Source organism: Triturus cristatus, chromosome 2_2, assembly GCF_964204655.1.
Source record: "Triturus cristatus chromosome 2_2, aTriCri1.1, whole genome shotgun sequence".
In the NCBI taxonomy this organism is placed as follows: Eukaryota; Metazoa; Chordata; class Amphibia; order Caudata; family Salamandridae; genus Triturus; species Triturus cristatus.
The window spans coordinates 464,304,151-464,329,287 of record NC_140582.1 but is presented as its reverse complement, the minus strand read 5'-3'; positions in this window follow the sequence as shown (position 1 = coordinate 464,329,287).

Here is a 25,137-nt window from a genome sequence, read left to right as displayed (position 1 = left end):
AAACCTACAGCTGAACAATTAAACTGGGATGTGCTGGGGCCTCTGGACACCGCCAGTAGATCTCTCCAAGGCTCAGGGGCTCTCGGTGTAGGGGTGTCCTTTTGCGTCAGAAGTCAGTTTACCAGTGCGATCACGGTTGGGGGATTTGTTGTAAAGAGGCTGTAGGGGTCAACGTGGAGTCCGGCAGGGGTCAACCCATGGGGACTCTTACTCAGGATCGCTGGGGAACCTTTTCTGGACTGGTGGGCCTCTTGGACGCTGGCTGTGGGCGTCGGGTGCAGAGGTGGGCGACTTTGCGGTTCCACAGTCAGAGTTTTGGTCTTTAAAACTTGGGTTTCTTCTGGACAGGTGCACTGTCCAATGGAGATCAGGAGTCTTTTTATAAGGCAGGCAATCCTCCCAGGGTCCCAGAGGTCGCTGGGCTGTGGGACGTCTCCTGTAGCAGAGTTTTTGAGGGCTGCAGACAGGCCGGTGGGGGGGGGAGAAGTTAGTTGGTGTCTTCAGTCTTCGCTGCTGCATGGTTCTTCTTTGTCCTCTTCTTCGTAGGCCATCAGTAATTTGAGGATTAAGGTTTAGGGGTCTCCCTAAATACTCAATTACACCTAATACTGATTACACCTTTTTTTATTTCCACTCCCTCTGGGGAGGGGGCATACCCCTAACCCTATTGGCTAGACTCCAAAACAATATGGAGCATTTTCAAAGAAGGAGGTCACTTCAGCTTAGGACATCTTAGGGGTGGTCCTGGCTGAGAGGGGTCACACCTCTCTGGTTTACTATTTTTCCCGCCGACCTTGCAGCCAAAAGTAGGGCTTGGTTAGGAGGTGGGCATCTCCACTAGCTGGAGAGGTGCTGGTCAGCATAACAAAGGGCGGGAAGCCTTTGGGGCTAACCGCCTTTCAGTGCTATTTCTGCTTGAGGGCAGGTGTGAAGCACTGCCACCCAGAGCAGGCTTTGTTTTTGACCCACGAGAGCAAAAGGTTCTCACCTAAGAGGATCAGAAACATGTTAAAAAGTGGCAGGCTGGTGCAGACCAGTCAGGCACACACTAGTGGGTTTGTAGATTTTCAGGGGGCACCTCTGAGGTGCCCCCTGAGCGCATTTATTAATGAATCCAACACTGGTGTCAGTGTGGGCTCACTAATCTGGAATGTTCGATACCAAACATCTTGCAATTCGGTGAAGCCATCATGGAGCTGTGTAACTCATAGTGACAAGCTCCCAGCCCATATACTCTGTATGGCTTCACTGTGGACCTATAATATCTAAGAATGGACTTAGACACTATAGGGGTATATCTGGTCATGCAGTTATGCCTTCACAAGAGGTATAGTGCACCCTGACTTAGGACTGTAAGGCCTGCTGTAGGGGTGAAATACCTATGCCTCTTGCACTCCTAGTAGGTCTGGTACACAGGGATGTGTGCCTGGTCAAGTCTTCACTTTTGTCTGCACCAAAACACACAGGTTGCAGTGACAGTGTGCATGTGTTTTATGAGGGGTCTCTTAGGGTGGCACAATGCATGCTGCAGCAATTTGAGACCCTCTCTGGTCACAAGGCCCCTGATACCACTGGTGCCTTGCCTTTTATAAGGGACTTACATGTGAGCCAGAGGTGTGCCAATCGTGGACACAAACTTACAGTTTTGGTAATAAACACAGGCACTGGGAACCCGGTTAACAGGAACCCAGTGCACATTCAGTCAAAGATGCATCAGAGTCAGGCAAAAAGTGAAGGGTCACCATGCGAAAAGGAATACTTTCCTATAAAAACCATATATCCCTCCAACTGGTATTGCAGTAACTGAACAAACGTCTCACCAAACATACTGCATTCTCTCCCCACATTCTGTACCCTTTGCAGGCAAGCATACACTCAACATCATAGTTTCAATCCAATTCTCTCACTATTGGATGAGTAATAACCCAAGCCCAGATTCTATTTGGTCCCACTGTTCTTCTCCAAGTGTACTCTAGGACACCAATTCCGTCACCTATCTGTGGTTCCAATGTCCATAAATCGCTTTGGGATCCTACATATACAAAATTAAACTGATCAACATCCGCAATAATTTATCACATCTCAGGATTTGTTAAAAATGTATTTTTATTATCTCACCTAAATTTTATATGACCATCATCTCATAGAACAGGATTTTCAAAGATAGAATAACAGTGATAGCCACTTTGTCACAGAGGGGGCATAAAACAATATATAAAGCCCCTCCCCTGCAAGGATCAACACAATAAACTTTTAAAACCAATCAGACACTCAGTTCTATGAGCTCCTTAAGGCCCCATGAACTGGGCAACATTTTCAAAAAGCACTAGAAATGCAAAGCCAGTAGGTCACAAACACAGGACATGTTGGCTTTGCTAAAAGTTTTTATCTAAACAAACTCTTATTGAGAAAAGCCTACTACCCCTTGGTCTTTGGATAGACTTAGATCACTGAGGGAAAATTGTTGTATTCAGGAAGCTAAATATGGAGCATTGATTAGAAAGTATAAGCATGCCATCTTTAAGGAAAATCTAAATTCGGTACTGAAAGAGTTATTAATGCTCCTAATTCTTCAAAGGAACTTTTTTAAATGATTAATACGCTGACCTCTCCCATGATTGCAGAGAACTTGGATCTTACGCAGGCGTTCTTTAACAATCTGGCACTCTTTCTACAATCCAAAATCTTGAAAATCTGTGCCACACTTTCTGTCACTAAGGAGAAAGAGAAATCGGACAAACCTATAAGTTTGGCTATGCAGGACTCTATATATATTGCTATTGGAGATGCTATGTTAGATAACTCAGTGTCGTTATCTCTCGCCCCTTCTATCTCTACTAAAAAGGTTGATAAGTTTCTTCTTCTTTGGACCCATGCCTGTCTAAAATTCTACACCAGATTTCTGGTTTGGTTGCAAAGCAATTGGCTACCATTATGTACAAAGTCTTAGCCTCTGGCTGTTTACCAAAGTCATGGAAAGAAGGTGTAGTCAGGCCTTTATTGAATAACCGAACCTTGATACTAAAGACTTAAAAAACTTCCACCCTCTATCCCTGTTACCACTTCCTGCTAAAAGTCTGGAAAAATACCTGAATTGTCCCCACATAAAATTTATTGAGAAGCACGAGTTACTGGATCCCTTGCAGTCAGGCTTTTGTAAGGGGTCTAGCACGGAGTCCGTATTGGTAGCTGTGGTAGATAGCATTAGATCTTTAGAAGAAGCGGGGGCACTAATCGTGTTTCATCTATCCGTAGCCTTTGATATGGTCTCTCTGCCTCTCCTTTACTCCTCACGGTCTCATTTTGGTATTAATGGCACTCCCCTGAATCTTTTAAGATCTTTTCTGTCAGATAGATCACAGACAGTAATCTGTGTACATTTTATGTTGAAATCATTTTCTCTTCCATGCGGGAACCTCAAAGGATCCTCGTTAAATCCTACTTTGTTTAACCTGTATGTGTCTTCTCTGGTTAAACTGATTCAGTCTTAGGCCTTCAGGTGTTATCTTATGCAGACAACACGCAGATAATTGAGACTATTATGGAGGATGTGCAATCAGTACACATGAATTTTAACAACTGTATAAAGGCGATCACTTCAGAGATAAAGAATAACTGTCTCAAATTAAATGCAGAAAAGACAGAGGTCTTCATCTTTGGCTGCCTGCCTTTTGTTTAAAGCAGCAATTGGTGGGCGGATACTTTGGGGGCTTCACCCTTCCCTGTTAAGTTTGTCAAAAATCTTGGGGTGATTTTTGATCATCAACTTTCCATCAATCAACTGGTGAGTTGTACGTTGTCCTCATGCTTCAATATTATTCAATCTTTAAGGAAAAATGTTCTCTCTATTCCGATAACAGCATGGAAAACAGTGGTCCATGCCATGATTTCTGTACAGATCGACTTCTGCACTGAAAATTCTCACTATCAATATATGTGGGCTCAATGATATTAAGAAAAGACAAAGAGTCTCTATTGTATTGCAAACAACAGGGGCTAATATTATCGGTGAGGCAGTGCATAGATGGCCCGGAGCGGGGTGCCTCCTCCTAGACTTGGAGAAGGCGTTTGACTCCCTGGAGTGGGGCTATCTGTCCACGGTGTTGCTGCAGTACGGGCTGGATGGGGACTTCCTCCGGATGGTCGACCTACTCTACCGGAACCCCACGGTCCGTGTTAGGTTGGGCCCCTATGTCTCGGAGGCGGTGTCGGTGGGCCGGGGCACCCGCCAGGGGTGTCCCTTGTCCCCGTTGCTATTTGCCCTGGCGGAGGCTCTGCGGACGACCCTGGGAGATGGTATACCACTGGGAGACGCGGTTCACCAGGTGTCGCTTTACGCGGATGACCTGCTGGTGTACGTTAGAGATGTCGGTAGCATGCCGGAGCGGCTGGCCCCGTTGCTGCGGTCCTTTGCCACTATCTCGGGGCTCCGCGTGAACGCGGGTAAATCCTGCCTGTACGCTTTTGGCGAGGAGACTGAGGACCCGGGCTACAGCCTGAATGGCACGCCGGTGCAGTGGAGGGGCGGCACCTTTCGTTACCTGGGGATACACATCTACCGCTGCCCAGCCGACCTGTTTGATGGCAACCTGGGGAGGGCGGTCACGGCGCTTAGGTCACAAGTGGCCTTTTGGAGCACGCTCCCGCTAACGACCACGGGCAGGGTGGCGCTCGCCAAGATGGTCATGCTACCTCGTCTCCTGTACTACTTTGCCAACCTGCCATTGTACGTCCCCCCCGCCTTCTTTGGCAGACTCAACTGGATGCTGCGGGATTTTGTCTGGGGCACCGCCAGGCACAGGTTGGCGCTTGCGAAGCTCTTCCTCCCGACGGACAGGGGAGGTCTGGCGGCGCCCTGCTTTGAGCATTATTACCTGGCGGCCCAGCTGCAATGGGCGGGTTCCTCACACACCGCTCACTACTGGCGAGCCTCACCGCCAAATGGGGAAGCATGGCCACAGAGCCTGCCCAACACCTAACCATGCAATACCTGCATGTCATGGGGAGGGGCGGACACCTGGTTCGCTGGTTCGCCGCCTCGTTGCGAGAGCACGCGGCGGTTGATCTGGGCCCACTCCGCGGCAAGTGGGAACTGGATCTGGGGAGGCCGCTGACGGACAGGGAGTGGGAGAGAGTCCTCAAGAGCCCAGCGCGTATCCCCCGTAATATGCGGTTCCGTCAAATCCAGCTGTTCATAGTTCACAGGGCCTATCTCACACCCGAGCTGATTAATAGATACTTCCACCGTGCTGACGCGCACTGTCCTCGGTGCCGTGAGCTAGGGGCGGGGCTGCTGCACTTGCTGTGGGGCTGCCCAGAGTTGCACACCTATTGGAGGGCGGTTAGTGGGCAGTTGCGGGGGAGCACAGGACGCAGCATTCCCTTCGACTGGCCCGAGCACGTCCTGCACCAATTTACCAGGCCGCCCAAGGATAAGGTAGCGTCCCGATTCCTGGATCTGGGGCTTGTGGTGGCGAAGCGCCTCATCACCCGGAGATAGAAGGCACACGACCCGCCGCACGTGCGGGCCTGGAGTTTATCGTTTCAGGCATGGGCCAGAGCGGAAGGGACGGCTATCCGTAGGGAGGACACCCTGGGGCTGCGGAGGGAGCCCATGGCGGACCGTTGGGAATAGTTGCTTGTTGAGTTCCGGCGCTCGGAGGGGGAGGGTGCCACGGGCTGCGCAGGCGAGGCCAGACAGGATGACACTGGCGCAGGTGGCGGCGTAGTGTAGGCAAACCCGCTGACGGGATAGCATGGCCCCCATTACCGCTGGATCACGGATGGGGCGTATGGGGACGCGCGGCGACAACTGCGCCCACTGGGACTTTGAGGGGTACTCCTGGAGTTCGGGGGGGGAGGTCGGGGTGGGAAGGGGGTAGGAGCGCACCAAGCGAATCGTTGTCACCGCTGCCATTGTTATGGGTTCTTCCTTTTGTATAACATGTAATCTTCCCGACTTTATTGAGGCCTCAGTTGTGTAGGTGTGATCAGTTGCCCTCGTACGGCTCAATGGCTGGTGGGTGGTGGTGCTGGCCCCCCCCGCATAGAGGACACCGGAATTGTTAAGGGTGGGGTGGCTGGCTCCCGGGGGGGTGGTGGTGGGTGCACGCGCAGACACCAGGCTGTTCCCCCTCCCCCCCCCCCATCCTGCCAGTTGGCATGTCCTAAAAGTCTGTACAAGCTTATGACTTACTGAATGTGAAACATGATGCCGTACATGGTTCTCCTGTACAAATGTTTAAATTCAAACTCAATTAAAACAGAATTGCAAAAAAAAACAGGGGCTAATATTATATGTCTACAGGAGATGCACATAGAGGGGTCGCAACGGCATTTACTTAAATCTCTCGGGTATAGGTTGATAACCGCTACAACTCAAGGTACTAGGACCAGGGGAGTGGCTATTTTAGCGAAAGGGGGAGGACTGCAATTTATTCGGTCCATATCGGATAAACTTGGGCGGTGGGTAATTACAGAATGTCAGCATAACAACGATCAAAAAATGACACTAGGTTCATTATATGGTAGTGTCAGCGATGACCCAGATGTGTTAAACTATATTCCTAATAAACTTGCTCACTGGCCTCTCCCTCTAATAGTATGTGGTGATTTTAATCTAAATCTGCCCTGTGGCTGGTCAGTGGACTCAGGATTTAAATATCAGGGCAGGAAACCAAGAGTCTTTCAGGCTCTTACAAATTTTTGTCAAACTCATGGTCTAACCGACTGTTGGCAAACAGGGCACCCAAGGGATCCAGTATTTACCTATTTCTCCTACCCGCACTCTAAACATGCAAGACTGGAAGATATACTGGTCTCAAACACGATAAGCTCTAACTGCACAATAGAGAAACTGCCTAGGGTGTTGTCTGACCACAATCCCCTTGTTTTAAATATCGAAGTTGGAGCATGGAACGCCAATGTTAAAACATGAAAGTTTGAAAGGCCATTGTTAGCGAAAGAGGAATATATTCTCCATATGAAGAAGTGGATACCCGAGTTTCTAAAGGATAATGTAGGCAGCACTACTATTGATATAGTTTGGGATGCCCTGAAGGCAGGAATTAGAGGAGAGAAGCACTTTCACTAAATTATAACAGAGAGGCCAAACAAAAAATGATGGTACTACAGAGAAATTTGGGTAATGCTGAGGAAGTATTGGTAAAAGCTATACAAGAGGGACGGGAAACTGAAAATGAACTAGCGCATGTAGCAACCGCTAAAAATCTTATTATCGCAAGTTTAACGGAAAAAGCCTTAGCTAAGGCAACAACGCATAGGGAAAGCATATACGAATTGAGCTAACAGGTTGGACATCAATTGGCGGTACGTACCAGAGAGCAAAGCACAGCCAATATAATAAGGGGAATCAGAGACCCTGAATATGGGCAAAGGGCCAAACCGAATGCAGTAAGATCTGCATTTCAGCGGTTTTATCAAAAGTTAGATGATGACACGAACATACAGCAGGGAAAAATTGAGGAATACCTAGATCAAAATGAACCATTAAGACTGGAAGCAGAGGATCAAGATAGCTTGGATGGCATACCACAGTGGGAGGAAATCCTCCTTTCAATGAGCAGCTTAGCGATAGGGAAAGCGGCCGGAATGGATGGGATACCATCGGAATTTTATGTTAAATTCTCTCTGCAGCTAAAAAATATAATGCAGGCACTGTTCATACATATCTTCCAGGGGGGACGCCCTCCCGGATCTTGATCTCTAGCTAAAATCGTAGTCCTTTTTAAAAAAAATAAAGACCCTACAGAACTCGGGTCCTATCACCCTATTACCCTGATAAATCGGGACTCAAAGATAAATTCAAAGCTATTAGCTAGTTGATTAGCACCAGTTATACATAAACTGGTATCCGACCGCCAACATGGGTTCATCCCAGGGAGATCCACAACAGATCACGTGCAAAGGGTGATATCACTGTTTGACAAATCGGAAGTTGCAGGAGACCCTATGGCACTTATATTATTAGACGCTGAAAAAGTTTTCGATAGGGACGTAATGTTAAGAAGTGGTATTAGGGAACAATTTATTAAAGCAATACAAATGTTATATATTGATCCAACGGCAGTTGTAATTGTAAACGGGTCAATGTCAGAAAAGATAACCATCACTAGGGGGACGAGACAGGGATGCCCCTGCTCTCCTCTTCTAATTGTTCTTTTTATTGACCCATTCATTCGCAGACTCGAGAACAACATATCAATACCCCCAATATGGGCACGAAACTGGCCTACAAAAACGTTAGCGTATGCGGATGATATCGCTCTAGTTACGAGTGATCCTAATAATGCAATAAACGCAATAGAAGAGGAGGCTAACATTTTTGGACAGGTGTCAGGCTATAAATTGAATCAGGATAAAACACAGATCATCCTCAATAGTAAAATCAGGATGTGCGATGAACGGGTAGTGGAGAAAGCTACATATTTGGGTGTTAACATCACGGCTAATCTGGAGAATTTAGTTAATAATAATCTTGACCCATTAACACAGCACACAAAGAAAGAATTGAGCAGGCTGAATAATTTACATTTATCAATTGGGGCCAGGTGTAACCTGATCAAAATGCTTTTTCTACCTAGATTTTTATATTTCTTTAGAACAATTTGTTTGGAATTTCCACCACAACTGTTTAAAGTTATGGACAGTATGTTCTCTCGGTTTATATGGAGCTATGCGCAGAGCATTGAAATGTATCACTCTATCTAAAGACAGAGGTGGTCTGGCATTACCTAATTTTAAACTATATTACTGGGTTACCATATTAAATTACTGTAGAGAATTATTATTAACTCAAACGGATAATAGGATTAATAACAACGTTCCAACACCGCAAGAATTGATATTGGGCGACGAAACCAGAGGGTGTCTCTGGCGACACCTAAACGACAGTTACTTTAAGAAAGTTAGATTCAAGACCCTCCATGGCATTTATAAGACCTGGTGTAATGTACATAAAATACTTGGAATAGGGCAGCTATCTTACTTCACACCTATAGCTAAAAACGAGAAACTCCCAGAGATTTTTAGAGACATTTGTATGGATAAATGGGTACAAGGAGGGATCACGCAGCTAGGCTGCTTTTACTCTACTGTAGGGTTGAAGTCTTTTGAGGAGCTACAGAAGGATTATAAAATAGGGTATAGGGATTTCTTCAAATTCCTACAGGTTAGAGATTTCTTATGGAGGAAAGGGGGTGGTGGAGCAAAATTTCCAGGAATTCAAATAATTGAGAAGCTGCTTAAAAGCACAACAACAACAATAGGATAAACTTGCTGGGGGGAAAACATGGCGGCCAGCTAGGGAGACTGGTCGGGAGTGCTGTGAGTGGCGTGCTGGACAAGTGCGAATCGAGCGCTGTGACTGCGCGGATGATAATTCAGAGAGCTTCCAGTATGTAATGTCCCTGTAACACGGGTTCGAATTTCAGTAACATCGGTAAATTAATTGGCGGTACATGGTGATAGCTACGGCTAAGGAAACTCACCTGTACCCTCCCGCTACGGAGCTACGGAGCTAACGGTTGGGATTGTTGATTCCATCTCGGGCGGACGAGCACCGGTGGTGGGCGCAGGTTTGAATCTCCGACCCCGGTCTTCTCTTCCCCTGTGGAGACCTCGGCTTCCAGGGGCTCTCCTTCTGTCACCTCGCTACCCGGTGGTGGAAACATGGCGGGGCTCCTGGATTAGCCGAGGGAGGAGCATTTCTTTGCGGCAAACGGAGCAGACGGACAAGCAGGTTTTGGACGCTGGAGTTCGTGGTAGCAGGCGGAGCAAGTGCATGAGAGTGAATTGAGTGGTGAGCCGGCGTCGGGGGTGGTTTAGAGAACCTGCGGTATGTTTATGCAATTTTCCTGTAACACAGGTTTGAACTTCAGTAAAATTTCAGCAAATTAATCGCTGGTGCATGGCAAACGTCATGCCTGGGGAAAACTTACTTGTGCACCCGCCTGCTACGGAGGTGGGGGCTCTAGACAAGCCGACGGAGGAGCATTCTTTACTAGCAAATGGAGCTAGCGGAGTAGCAGGGTCTGGGCGCTGGAGTCGTGCTGTTATCGAGCGAGGTAGAGGGAGGCAGGCGGCGTCTAGAATTCAGTTTAGTGCGGGTGGGGCACTGGGAAGGGGTGCCGTTAGCGATCAAGCAGTGAAACTTACTTCCTCTACGGAAATTCAAGCTGATTTGTTGCAGCTTAGAGGGACCCTACCTTCTTCTAGCAGGCGAGTGGTAAAGGCTGGGGGGGCAGACATTTGCTCCAAATTCAAGGCAAAAGCATCGCAAAAAACAAACAAACATTACGCGCTTAGAAGTGTAGGTCAGGTAGAGGTGGGAGAAGGTGGGGGTATACAATCAGCTAGTAAAATCTCCAGTAATACGAAAAAACAAACTCGGCAAGCTCACAAACCGGGGGCATCAGGAAAGAAAACTACTTTTAACCCCTCCCTAAACGCATATTTCAAACCGGTCCCTAAGACTCTAGTACTTTCGAGAGGCAAGGGTTTATTAGATCTGGCTGATCTCGAAAAAATTAAAAGCAAATCAGATTTAGAGGACTCCAAAAGCAGTTTCGACGATTGGGCTGATTACCTGTCCCCAAATAGATATAAGTCTTTGGAGATGGAGCCAGGAAGTCAGGTTTTGGGAGAAGATGAAGTTTTGGGTGTCCCAACAGATAGTTTGAGACAGACTGACTCCGTTGCTATGCCTGATAATTCTCTGAGGGTGGAGGATATCTCGGACGAGGCCCGTACAGACACTGTTGTTATTGCTCTATTAAAGAAGCTTGATTTAGACATGCATAAGGGTTTTGAAGAATCTAAGGTTAAGCAGGATGGAATTAGGGAGGCAGTCGGCCAGTTGGAAGCTAAATTTGATGAGTTGAATCTGCGTACAGCTTCTCTTGAGACGGAGGTAAAGGTGATCCATGATAAGCTTGATGAGAATTGTAAGGAGTTAGCACAGGTTAAAGTTAGAGAAAAGGCCTATGAGGAGCGTTTGGAAAGATTGGAGAATATGCAGCGAAGAAATAATTTAAAAATTTTGAGGCTTCCAGAAGGAACGGAAGGAGATGACTTAAAGGGCTTTATTGTCCATTTATTAAAAACAGAGTTACAGCTCAAGGAAACTGAAGAAGAAATTTCGCAGGATATACAGAGGGTACATCGTGACCCTTTCAGATTGAATCCAAATCGCTCAAAGCCTAGAAAGATATTGATCAATTTTTTGACGTATGGGCTAAAGGAGAAAATCTTGGCGTATGCGTTAAAAAAGGGTCTCCTAACTGTTGGTGATGTAAGAATTGAGATTAGGTCGGATCTCTCGGTGGTGACTGCGAATAGACAATGGGAGCTGCGTAAAAGGATTGAACCTTTTAGAAAGTTGGGAGCCACGGTGCAGTTAAAATTTCCGGCGTTTTTGAAAGTCATGTGGAATAACAAGATGCATATTTTTAGAGATGTGGAAGAGGCTGACAGCTTCTTGGGATTGTGTCAGGCCGGAGATCAGCCTCCAGGTTTATAAGTATTTACGTCATTACAGATTATTGATGTAATAAATTGGGGTGATAGATCCAGTATGTCCACTAGATTTGGCACTCGGCGGGCCTAGGATGGGCCTTATGTTAATGGGTGGGTTTTCCCGGGTGTCGCCTCAGGGGTTGGGAGGTAGGAAGTTGGGAGGGTTGGGATGGTTAGGGTTGGGGGTAGGGGTTGTGGGAGGGTTCCAGGGGGTATTAAACTTTAAAACAGTTCTCATGAGCTACTTTAGCATCTGGGTGGTGGAGACAGCAAACTGTGGTAAGGATGATAACGGGTAAGATAGATCAAGTTATTTGGATGTCATGGAATGTAAATGGTTTGAGGGTCAAATCTAGGAGAGATAGGATTATGAGATATTTGAAAGATTCTCCAGCAAATATTATTATTCTCCAAGAGTCCCACTTAACTGGGGTAGAGAGTAAAAAATTGGTGCACTTCGGTGGTTAGATTTTGTATTTTATACCCCACAGACAATTGTAACTAGGGGCATCTTAGTATTGGTTAGGAAGGGATTAAACTGCCAGATTGAAGAGAAAATGGCAGATAGCAAGGGTAGGTGGTTGATAGTGAATATCAGGATCGCTGGCCTATTATACAATGTTATTCGGTATTACGGCCCAAATCAAGACGATGTAGGCTCATTGGACGAGTTAGCTAAGGAGATGTTGACTTTTTCGGGTTTTGTAGTTTTTGCTGGAGACTTTAATACAGTATTAGATCCTAGGCTAGATCGGTCAGCGACCAGCAGAGCTCATGTTAACAGTAAAATGGCCTCTAAAGTAAGAAGCTTGATGGAGCAATTTGGCTTATGTGATGTATGGCGACTGAGGGCAGGTCAGAATGTCGGATATACTTTTTTTAATAAAAAATACCGTCATAAATCTAGAATAGATTACTTCTTATTAGATGCAAGACTATTGGGCAAAGTAAAAGGAAGTATACATGTTGGAGTACATTTATCTGACCACTCGGCCGTCATTTTAGAGCTGGTGTCCGGAATTCGCGAATCGGAGTCAGTATGGAGGCTGGATCGCACAGTTTTATATGATCAGGTGGCAATGCAGTCTCTTCAGCAGGAACTTGAAATCTTTATTGAACAAAATTTGGGCACTGCTAGGTTGGACATTGTTTGGGAAACGACTAAGGCTTTTCTGCGAGGTAGATTAGGTGCGATTGGTGCTAGTAAAAGAAGGAAATATTTCTCTGAGGTTGAAAGTTTAGAACAAGAAATTAGACAGGGTGAAGCAGCTATGGTCGACAGGGATAGTTCACAAAAGGATGAGATTATCCAAAAATTGTTGGACCTGAAAGAGAAATTAACCTATGTTCTTAACAACCGGGTAAAAGAGAAATGGGAAGCTAGTAGATTAGCCCATTTTCAATATGGCGAGGGAACAAGTAAATTACTTGCCTGGAAAGCTAGGACAGATAGGATCAGGAATATAATTAAAGAAGTGAAAGTAGAACCATCAGGTGATATAGTGACAGAGACCAAGGATATTGTGGATGCCTTTTTTAATTATTATGTAGAGGTATATAGGGAAGATTTGCTCCCCGATTTGAAAGTGATAGACGAGTGGTTAAAATTTTTACAAACTTTGACTGATGATCTACAAAATATGTTGGATCAAGAGATCTATCAAGGGGAACTAGACCTGGTTATTAAATTAGCGAAGAAGGGCAAGGCACCAGGTCCAGATGGTCTTCCGGTAGAGGTGTATAAAGTTCTATCTAGCAGCTTATCACCGTTATTATTAAAGGTATTTAATGGGATTTTTCGAGGCAATGTAGAGCTTCCTGCCTCTTGGAATCAAGCTAACATTATTGTTATCCCTAAACCTGGGAAATCACCAAGGTATATGGATTCATACAGACCAATTTCACTTTTAAATAGTGATTATAAACTTTACGCAAAGATTTTAGCAGATAGGTTGGCTAAGGTGATTCCCAGTATAGTTCATGAAGATCAGAAGGGGTTTATTAAGGGCAGGTTTCTTAAAGAATTAACTTTTTCCCTAATAACAAGCATTGATGTTGCGATTGATCGAAAGCTTCCTTTGGCGATTATTGCTTTAGACGCCGCTAAGGCTTTTGATCGTGTTAATTGGACTTTTTTGAAGGCTGTAATTATGCACCTTAGATTGGGGAAAAACTTTAGCCAATCTTTACTATCTTTATATCAATCTCCTACCTCAAGAGTATTAGTGAATGGAGTTCTAACCAAAAGTATTAAGGTAATGAGGGGAACGAGGCAAGGCTGTTCCCTATCCCCTCTTTTGTTCGACCTATACATTGAACCGTTAGCCTGTAGAATTAGGGAGACAGACGATATTCCTTCTTTTAGATTTCAGGGCTGGACTAGGAAGATTGGGCTTTATGCCGACGACATAGTTATTTTAACATCAGACTTGAACCAAGCATTGCCTATGATAGAAACAATTACAAATAACTTTGGATTGGTTTCAGGTTATCGATTGAACACTGATAAAACGGATATTATGTCTTGGAATCTGGCAACAGACTCTATAACTACGAAAAAACAGATTAGATATTTGGGTGTTCAAATAACACAGGATATCTCACAAATTGCAATAATTAACTTGGCAAAAATTAGGAAAGACATTTCCACTCTAATGAAAGGCTGGAGCCATCTCCCACTCACTATTTTTGGTCGAGTTAATTTGATTAAGATGGCAGTGCTGCCTAAGTTAACTTTTTTATTTGATTCTATTCCTTTGATGTTTGAGAAAAAGGGGTTGGCAAAGCTGCAAAGTGAGATTGGGTCATTTATTTGGTCTTCTAAGGGGTCTAGGCTTTCATGGAAGAAGATAAGGAGGAAACATATTAAGGGAGGACTGGCAGCTCCGGACTTTCAAATTTATTCCTGGGCTTTTTTGCTTAAAAATTATAGAATGCTATTGGGAACTCCAGGTAGCTCAGTGATAGGGGAACTACTTTCGATTTTGTTAAGTATTGAGGGGGTCAAACAGGTTGGCTTTATGTACAAATTTTCCGACCCAAAATTTTTCAAAAAAGTTAGATTGAAGGTTTTAAGAGACCTGGCTATGGCTTGGTATCGGGTTAGACGGGCCACAAAAATTCCCTACTTTAGCGTGAATGCACCAATCTGGGAAACTCCAGGCACCCCAAGCTGGTCAGATGACGCATTGGCAAAGACTTTAAAATCAGAAGGTCCCCAGAAATGGGGGGAGTTATTTGTTGATGGATATCTGTTGCCATGGTCTGAATGCGATTTATGTTGGGGTTCTAAGTTTTCCAAATTTAATATCTCCAGATTCAAAGTTGGGCTATTGGGAAAAACCATCTTATTGGTCGCCATAATGACTTTGAGGAGAAACTGGCATCGGAAGGCTGCTTTAAAAAAGAAGTGGCCATGTGGTATTGGGCTATAATTGAATTGGAAGATGGACCCTTTCTATTGCCGGAAATTCTCTGGGGAGAGAGCTTGCCGAGGATTGCGACAGAAGATCAATGGCAAGTAACTATGTTGATACTATATAAATTGGTGAAACCTGCGAATTTAAGAAGAAATCACTTGTTCACTCTCCACAGGGCGTATTGGTCTCCAAAACGGCTGGCAAAATTTAAAGATGGTGGTAATGTAAGATGCCCTAAATGTCACAGCTTAAATGAGGACGATATCCACATGTTCGTAACATGTCCAGCGATCAAGATCTTTTGGGATGCTGTAAGTAACTGTTTGTCAGTTATTCTCAAGCAAAAGTTTGAGGTAAGCCCTGAAAATATTATTACAGGTAGAATGGATCTACAAGCTAAGGGCTTGGATGACAGTACAAAGTTGGTGTTCTACGCTATATTGTTGGCCCGCAGGGAAATTTGTAAACTTTGGGTTTCTCCTGACCCCCCTACTGATTTGATGTGGATTAGAGCTATGAGAGACATTGGTAAATTGGACATGGTAGTTCCCCTGAAAAAGAAGCATAGATTTTGGTTGTTATTTTTTGATCATTATGGGTGATGGGTTGGGTAAGGTTTTCTTTAGATTCGAATAATTGTAATGATGGAAATCCAGTCCTATGATTAAGTTGCTTTTTTATCTTCCGGAGAATTTTTGCTTGTAAGGTTTGAGTGAGGATCTTGTATCTTCTCTCCTTCTGCTTTCCGTCTAGCAAGTCTCTTGAATTATAAGATAAACTACACCCTAGGGCGGTACAAAGAAAGAACGGGTGGAAAGCGGCACATTTGAAGCCGACGCTGTACATATATTCGCATCTTGCAATGTTACACGTAATCTGATTGATGAGAAATCAGGTTTTCTGTCAGAGATTTTAAAAGTAAGGATAGAAATTACAGTGGAGGAAATAATGTTAGGCACAGTGAATATAAACCGATCTAAACATTTGCAAGGTCTGATCTTCGTGTCAATGGCATGTTTAAGGATGTGTATAGCGTCAGCCTGGTTGGATCCAAATCCTCCTGCGTTTCAACAGTGGAGAGCCAGACTATTGGCAATATGTAGGCTAGAGGTAGCCATCTATAAAAGGAAGGGGCACAATAAACGCCTAAGAGGGTTAACAATATGGGACCGTTTAAGGCTGTGGATGCAAAACCAGACGTAGAATGGTTAAGTAATGACATACGTATTACGTTTGTTGGTGGAAATCAAATATGATTTGAATCGTAGTGATTGTAAGGGATAATTTTGCACTAGAGGAACTTAAATCTACTTTTTTGATATTCATATGTATGTAATATGTAATAAATCTGAGGTGTGGGCAATGTCTGAGAAGGGTGGGGGGTGGGAAATGGGTGTGGGGGGTTTATTAACGTATAAAACAATAAAGAATATACATTTTTTTAAAACAGATCGACTTCTGCAATGCCGTCTATTTGAATCTTAAGAAATGTTCTATAAAAAACTCCAAACTGTTCAAAATCCAGTAGCTCATCATATTCTGAATATACCCAAATTCCAATCTGTATCTAGTGAGCTTCTTAAGTTACATTGGCTTATTGTGAAGAAGAGAATCATTTTCAAGTCCCTCTGTATTGCTCATAAGGATCTATACAACTTGGGACCCAGCTTTATTAGAAGTAATTTCAATGGTACTCTCCGACAAGGCTGCTTTATTCAACCAATCAATCAGAACATTTGTAAAGCGCACTACTCATCCGTGAGGGTCTCAAGGCGCTGGGGGGGGGGGGGGGTGCTACTACTGCTCGAATAGCCAGGTCTTGAGGAGTCTTCTGCAGGTTAGCAGGTCCTGGGTCTGCCGTAGGAGGATGGGGAGGGTGTTCCAGGTCTTCGCGGCGAGGTGGGAGAACGATCTGCTGCCGGAGGTCGCTCTTCAGATGCGGGGGACTGTGGCAAGGGCGAGGTCGGCGGAGTGGAACTGGCGGTTGGGGGTGTAGAAGCTGAGTCATCTATGGGGGTATGCTGGTCTGGTGTTTTGGAGTGCCTTGTGTGCGTGGGTGAGGAGCTTGAAGGTGATCCTCTTGTTGACGGGGAGCCAGTGCAGGTTTCTCAGGTGGGGTGTGATGTGGCTGCGGTGAGGGGTGTTGAGAATCAGGCGTGCAGAGTCGTTTTGAATGCGTTGAAGTAGTTTCAGGAGTTTCGCCGAGGCTCCTGCGTAGAGGGCGTTTCTGTAGTCCAGCCTGCTGCTGATGAGGGTCTGGGTGACCGTTCTTCTTGTTTCGGTGGGGATCCACCTGTAGATCTTGCGGAGCATGCGGAGGGTGTTGAAGCAGGAGGACGAGACGGTGTTGACCTGCTTTGTCATGGAGAGAGTGGAGTTGAGGCTGAACCCTAGGTTGCGTGCGTGGTCTGTGGGTGTTGGAGCTGTTCCCAGTGCGGTCGGCCACCAGGAGTTGTCCCAGGCCGAGGGGCTAGAGCCGAGGATGAGGACTCCCGTCTTGTCCGAGTTTAGCTTCAGCCGGCTGTTCTTCATCCACTCGGCGACGGCTTTCATTCCTTCGTGGAGGTTGGTTTTGGCGGTGAGAGGGTCCTTAATGAGGGAGAGGATCAGCTGGGTGTCATCGGTGTAGGAGATGATGTTGAGGGCACCGTGAGCGAGCGGTGCCATGTAGATGTTGAACAATGTCGGGCTGAGGGATGAGCCCTGTGGTACGCCGCAGATGATCTCGGTGGCTTTGGAGTGGAAAGGGGGGAAGGTGGACGCTCTGGGTTCTGCCGGAGAGAAAGGAGGTGGTCCAGTCCAGAGCCTTGTCTCGGATCCCAGCATCATGGAGGCGTGTGCGTAGGGTGCGGTGGCAGACAGTATCGAAGGCGGCTGACAGGTCCAGGAGGATGAGGGCCACGGTTTCTCCGTTGTCCAGCAGGGACCTGATGTCATCCGTGGCGGCGACGAGGGCAGTTTCGGTGCTGCGGAACCCGGACTGGGATGGGTCCAGGATGCTGTTCTCCTCGAGGTAGCGGGTCAGTTGTCTGATGGCGGTCTTCTCGATGACCTTCGCCAGGAACGGAAGCAGGGAGATGGGCCGGAAGATCTTGAGGTCCTTGGGGTCAGCCTTGGGCTTTTTGAGTAGGGCGTTGATCTTGGCGTGCTTCCAGCTCTCCGGGAAGGTTGCTGTCTCGAAGGAGATGTTGATGGCTTTCCGGAGATGGGGTGCGATGGTGGTGCTGACTTTGTTGAAGATGTGGTGTGGGCATGGGTCTGACGGAGATCCAGAGTGGATGGTGTTCATGATTTTGATGGTGTCGTTGTTGTTTATGTTGGTCCAGGAGAGCAGGGGTGCGGATGGTGGACGCGGGGACAGAGGTCTCAGTGGTTGTCGGGACGCTCGGGAAGTTAAAGCTGTCATGCATGTCTGCGAACTTGCGATGGAAGAAGGTGGCAAGGGAGTCGCACGGGTCTTGCGAAGGTGGGATGTCGTTGGTGTTGGAGCTGGGGTTGGAGAGTTCCTTCACGATGTTGAAGAGCTCTTTGCTGTTGTGTGCGTTGTTGTCTAGGCGGTCTTTGAAGGAGGCCCTTTTGGCGGATCTGATGAGGTGATGGTGTCTGCGGGTGGCGTTCTTGTGGGCTGTGTAGTTGTCCGGTGTCAGTTCACGGTGCCATTTCTTCTCTAGCTTTCGGCAGGTTTGCTTGGAGGTCTGGAGGTCTTCAGTGAGCCAGCTGGCTTTCTTGTTGGTGTGTCTGTTGGAGGGGTTCTTGATCGGGGCGAGGGTGTTGGCGCAGTCGTCGATCCATTGTCTGAGGTTGCGGGCGGTGGTGTTGGGGTCGGTGGGGTCGGTGGGTGGGCTCCGGGCGAGGCTGGTGGTTAGCTGGTCTTCGGTGACTATGCTCCAGCAGCGGCGGGGGATCTGTTGGGTGCGGTGGTGCACGGTGGGCTTCCGGAAGGTGAAATGGATGCAGCGATGGACGGTCCAGTGGAGTTCGGTGGTGTGGTTGAAGGAGACGTGGGCGCTTGCGGAGAAGATGGGGTCAAGCGTGTGGCCGGCGGAGTGGGTGGGTGTTGTGACGAGTTGTTGGTGTCTGAGGTTGTCGAGGTTGTCAATCAGGGTGGTGGAGTTGCGGTCGTTGTTGTTCTCGAGGTGGAAGTTCAGGTCCCCGAGAAGAGTGCAGTCTGTGGAGGCGAGGGCGTGTGTACTGACTAGGTCGGCGATGGAGTCGCGGAACTGTGGTCGGGGTCTGGGGGGTCTGTAGACGAGGGTTCCTCTGAGGGTGGTGTTGGGATCAGTGTGGATCTGGAAGTGCAGGTGTTCAGCGGTGCTGAGGGTGTCGTCGGTTGAGACTCTGAGAGTGTTCCTGTGGACGATGGCAATTCCTCCTCCTGCTCCGTTGGTGCGGTCCCTGCGGGTGATCTTGTAGCCGTCCGGGATGGCTATGGCGATGTCGGGTGCCGAGGAGGGGTTTAGCCTGGTCTCCGTCAGGAAGGCAACGTCTGGGGAGGTTGAGTCGCATAGGTCCTAGAGTTCAACGGCGTGTTTGCAGGTGGAGCGGGTGTTGAGAAGAATGCATCTGAGGTAGTTGGGTACTTTCCTGGTGGGTGGATTTGCGGAGCGGATGCTGGTGAAGCTGCAGTTTCGGCAGGAGAAGGGTCCTTGGGTGCACTTCGGGGCGGCTAGGAAGCAGATGTGTGATCATCCGATGTTGAGTGCGTGGAGGGTGCTGGCATCGTAGCGGCGTCGGGTGTCGTGGCGTTCGCGGGGGCCAGGGGTTCTGGCGCTGGGCGCGGTCCAGACGCGGACGGGCGCAGACGGGCTTGCCTTAGGCGTGGCCGCGCAACGGGCACCATAAGAAGGGGAGGTGGGAGGGAGGTGCAGCTGGGAGGGTAGAGCGAACAAATGGCTGAGCGGGGGGGCGGGCCGCAGGGGACGCAGCGGCGGGAAACAACAGGCGAAGGGAACAGAAGGCAAAAGGAAATTGACAAAACCGGGGAGAAATAGACAGCACAACTCGGGGAACAATGCAATACAATACAAAAACGAGGTAACAAATGACAAACCCAGAGAAGCAATACAAACAGGCACCTACGGAGGAGGGCCTCGAACTCCTAACAGTAGCGGCAGCTGGGGCTCAAGGGGACGGACACACAGGTGGTGCTGTGCGGCGTGGGGGTGTGGTACTGTTCGGCGTGGGGGAGCGACCTACCAGGAAGGGTCAAGAGTCGTTCTCCTCACCGCGCAGCGTCCGCCATAAGAAGGGGAGGTGGGGGGGAGGAGCAGCTGGGAGGGGGGAGCGAACAAATGGGCGAGCAGGGGGGCGGGGCCGCAGGGGACACAGCAGCGGGAAACAATGGGCGAAGGGAACAGAAGGAAAAAGGAAATTGACAAAACCGGGGAGAAATAGACAGCACAAATCGGGGAGCAATGCAATACAATACAAAAACGAGATAACAAATGACAAACCCAGAGAAGCAATACAAACAGGCACCTACGGAGGAGGACCTCGAACTCCTAACAGCAGCGGCAGCTGGGGCTCAAGGGGATGGACACACAGGTGGTGCTGTGCGGCGTGGGGGAGCGACCTACCAGGAAGGGTCAAGGGTCGGTCTCCTCACCGCGCAGCGGCCGCCATAAGAAGGGGAGATGGGGGGGGAGGAGCAGCTGGGAGGGGGAGCGAACGAATGGGCGAACGGGGGCGGACGGGGCCACAGGGGACGCAGCGAAGGGAAACAACGGGCGAAGGGAACAGAAGGCAGAAAGAAATTGACAAAACCGGGGAGAAATAGACAGCACAAATCGGGGAGCAATGCAATACAATACAAAAACGAGGTAACAAATGACAAACCCAGAGAAGCAATACAAACAGGCACCTACGGAGGAGGGCCTCGAACTCCTAACAGCAGCGGCAGCTGGAGCTCAAGGGGACAGACACACAGGTGGTGTTGTGCGGCGTTGGGGAGCAACCTTGTGCTGGTCCCGAGAATTTATCGGGCCAGGTGAGGTGGCAGATCTTTTCCTGTGTCCACAGCCAAATTGTGGAACTTCCTGCCTCGCCACCTTGCAGAAATAATGAATCATCTGGCATTTAGAAAAGGTCTCTAGCGTTTTGCTTCTTATGGGCACAAGTATTATCGAGTCTGGCTTTGCTTTATTTTTTACAGACGTGATGGTCTCAATGGGTATAGTGCCTTGACGTCGTGTGGTACATGCCTGTTTTAAAATTTTGATTTTATTTCATAAATACTTATGAAGATGCCTGGACATGATCATTTCCAACAAAGTCATGGAACGGCATAATTGTCAGTTTTGGACTCATTGTTTTGCCAAACAAACCTACTTTGTGTGATGTCATTATTATTTTGCTCTTTTCCTTTGTCATTTCAAAACAATACATCCATAAAACCCAATACATACCATTCGGAAAAAAGAAGCAATTAAACTTTAGTTACTTGAAAAGTAAGAATATTTTGGACAACACACATAAGTTCACGTATTTCAGCAGCAACTAATAATTGTACAATCTGAAATGAAGATACAGGATTTGCAATTGATGGGGGGAGAAGACACTGTATAGTTTTCCAAGCCTTTATTCCTCCTCTTCGAGGGATATGATTCCAGGGAGAACTCTCTTTGGCTTGTTAGTCCAATATCCGATACGCGCCTTCCTCTGTGGTTCAACTGGGCCGGTCCATAAACAAGCAGGCTTTATGTAAGTCTATTATGTCAGTAACTGGATTGGTCTCTAGGTCAGACCCTTCCTCGCTGACCCTACTGAATGGTTGAAAGGTGGTAAAGATTCCTAGGGCATATTTATCTGCCCCTAACGCCACCGGAGCATCACTTCTTCTGACGATTCGGTGGCATGACGCCATTCCCCATATTTACAAGGTGGCGCTAATCCACTTAATGTGGCTTAACGCCACCATGCAAATATGCCCCTTTCTGCTGCAGCCTGCTGCGGCAAAGGGGCAGGCAATGGGTGCTGCTGTGGGCATTCCACTGCAACAACCATTGCTTTTTTACGCTGCCACAAATGTACAAGCCTGTGGCAGCGCCGAAAACTAAGGCTACGGAATACCTGGTCTAAGAATGGCAATACAGGGAGAAATTATACATTTCTACTCGTTTTTTGCTCTTTTGTAAGTGGGCTGCAGAGCAAATCAACATTATTGATTGTTTATGCGCAGGAAGGTGCCCCTTTCTGCACATAAACAATCACACCTGCATGGCAGGCACCCTTGCAACACAGCGCAAATGTGCCTGCGCTGGTGATAGGCAGCTTTTTTAGTGCCAGCACTAGGGGAAACGCAGGGGTGTGCCGTATCTTTGTAAATACAGTGCTTCCCTGTGTTTTGGAAATGTGGGAGCATGGTGTTCCAAAATTTGGCATAACACAGCGCTCCGGCATATCCCACAGGCTTTAAGTGTAAGTGAAATAGTGTACAAGCGTGCACAAATATTGCTGCGCTGTCAGAAGGGAAAATGTTTCACAGAATTTTTTTTCCAACAAATAGAAAAGAGGTAATAAAATGTTTATTTTTTAATTGTATTATGTTACTTAACCCATGTACTCAAGCTTTGTGTAAAGAGGAAGCGCGGCTCACGTGCATGTAGTATGCACAAAATGTATGGAAGCAAAGTGAGGGAGAAAAGGTATCAGGCACATATAGGCTACCCGTGTGGCAGCCATCTCTCTCTCTTCTCTCTAGACACCTTCCCAGTTGACCACCTTTTTCAATCATAGCTGTACCCACTAAAGGCTGACTGACTGGTATACATCGCATGAAAGATGGAAACACAACATAAATCAATGGGTAAATGTCTCACATATAAATTGATGTCAGGTTTCCATAAAACATTAAATCGACGTTCGAATTATTAAATTTTCACCCAGTGCACCATAAAAAAAACGACATGTAGAGGAGAAATAAAACATACGTGGGAGTTCATATAACATCTAAAATTGCAATGGTAGGCACATATTTGTGGTTGCTTTCTGGCTTGACATTTCTTTGTGCTGTGATACAATCTCTTCTTCTCACACCTGAGGCTAATTTAATAAGCGGGAGTGGCTTTAAAGATAGCCTCCTGTCTCTTAAAATGTGAAAAACCTGCACAACTAGACAACAATCGAACTGGGACTAGAGTCAGTGTTTAATTTGTAAAAGAATAAGTGCTGGGCCCAAAATTTGGCTCAGAAGCCCGTGGCCGGTTCTCTTGAAGGCCGCGGTACTGCATATCAAGGCAAAACAGGCTTGGTCCACCCCATGCCTGATTTTTCAACCACCCACATTTCCTGCTTCTTGTCTCAATCTTTCAGGATCTTTTTCATCCTGTTTTCTCCCTGTGTCACTCTTTTCAATCTTTCTCTTCCACCTTCTCTCCCCCTATTAGTGGTTTCCTCTTGCTTGCCCTGGATCAACACTTTTTGAGGACAAATAAGTGCCTGTCCCCAAAAATGTGTGCCCTGCAAATTGAGCACTTACTCAAGTGTTCTTTACAAGCCATGTCAGTCCTGGCTGGATGCAGCTCCTGCATATGTTGGGGGGGAATGTGTGCATCCCTGCCATAGCATGATGGGAAAAAAATGTAGTGTCAATAAACTGTACTGTAGGAAAATCAGCTTACGTCACTCCGAACACTCATCAGTGGAGAAGCTCTGGAACAAATCGCAAGAAGCCGATCATTAAGACATCAGATAATAGTGGATGTGTAAGAAGCAGTTAATGAGTCAATCATTTTATACAGAGTGCTGCAGGCACTAATGCCGGATCCCGCTGAGGCTTATCATAAAGCATGTGCTTCTGTGATCAATACCAGCTCCGTAGCAAGGATTTTAAATAAAGATCTTTACCGATTCTAAGAAAAACTGGAGCCATAATTCCCACCAACTACTGATTGCTCAAGTGCATAGCTTCAAAGGTTTTGCTTTCTTCCAGGCACAGAATCGTTATCATAGAAAATGTCGATGAAATTGGGTTACTTTGTGGAATTATCTGTAATCTATGTGCTATTTTCCTGGGACGATAGGTAAAATATTTCTGAAACGGCCGGCTCATATTAAAGTATTTTTTTCTCTGGTTCAGTGTGCTCCTGATACAATAAAAATAAGCATTGGCAACGTCAGTAGTTCTGGCCCTGGCAAGCTGGTGCATTATTTTTCATTGCAAGCACATGCCACCAAAATACAAAGAAGAAGAAAAAGTAAAACATGCCACCATCTAAATGTGATGTCAATATGCCTGCAACAATTATTAAAAAAAAAAAAAAGCATTACATACAACATTTTAATGTAAAGCACTGATACTTCTTAGCAGGCAGGTGTACTTTGAACAGAATTAATGTTTTACACAAGAAAATATGATTCTTGTGGTCATGAAGAAAAGGTACCATTGGTTTTGAATACATAGTTTAAACACCCAAGGATGACTTAAAAAAATAAAGAAGTATAAATAATGTAAAGAAAAAATCTTTGATAAAGTGTTTGAGTGGATATATCAGTGGTTGTTTTAGTGGGTGAGTTGGTGGATGAGTGGCTGTATGGGTGACTGAGTGGATGTGTGTGTAGACCTATGAATCAGTGAGTGAGTCTGTAAGTATTGGTATGAGTGTGTCAATGGCATGTATGGTAGTGTGGAAGTAGAAGTGGTTATATGAAAGGTTATATTGGGGTGTGAGTGGGTGCGTCAGATATTCTGTGGATGATGTTATCAATGATGTAATTTGAGATGTCATCAGTGATGTCATCAGTGATGTCACTGACCATGTCATATAATATGTGAGGTCATAAGCAGTGCATTGCGGATGGATGAGTTATAGTTAGCTCAGTTAACTACAACTGCTGAATTCCTCTGCATTTGTACGAGTGAAATGTCAGCCTAACTATAATGTTTTTTCAGTAAATTTCTACGTTTTTTAAGCCTAACTATAACTTTTTTTCGGTAATTTCTATGTTTTTTAAAATTCTATTTCCCAACTATAACGTCCCTGCAACCTTTGTATTTTTTCAGTGAATTTCTAAGGTGTTTAAAATTCTATTTGCTAACTATAACGTCCCTGTAACCTTTGTTTGTTTTCAGTGAAATTCTAAGGGTTTTTAAAAGCTAATTCCTAACTATAACATCCCTGTAACCTTTGTTTTTTTCAGTGAATTTCTTCAAAGAAATCATGTTTGCAGAATAGTGGAGAAAGGA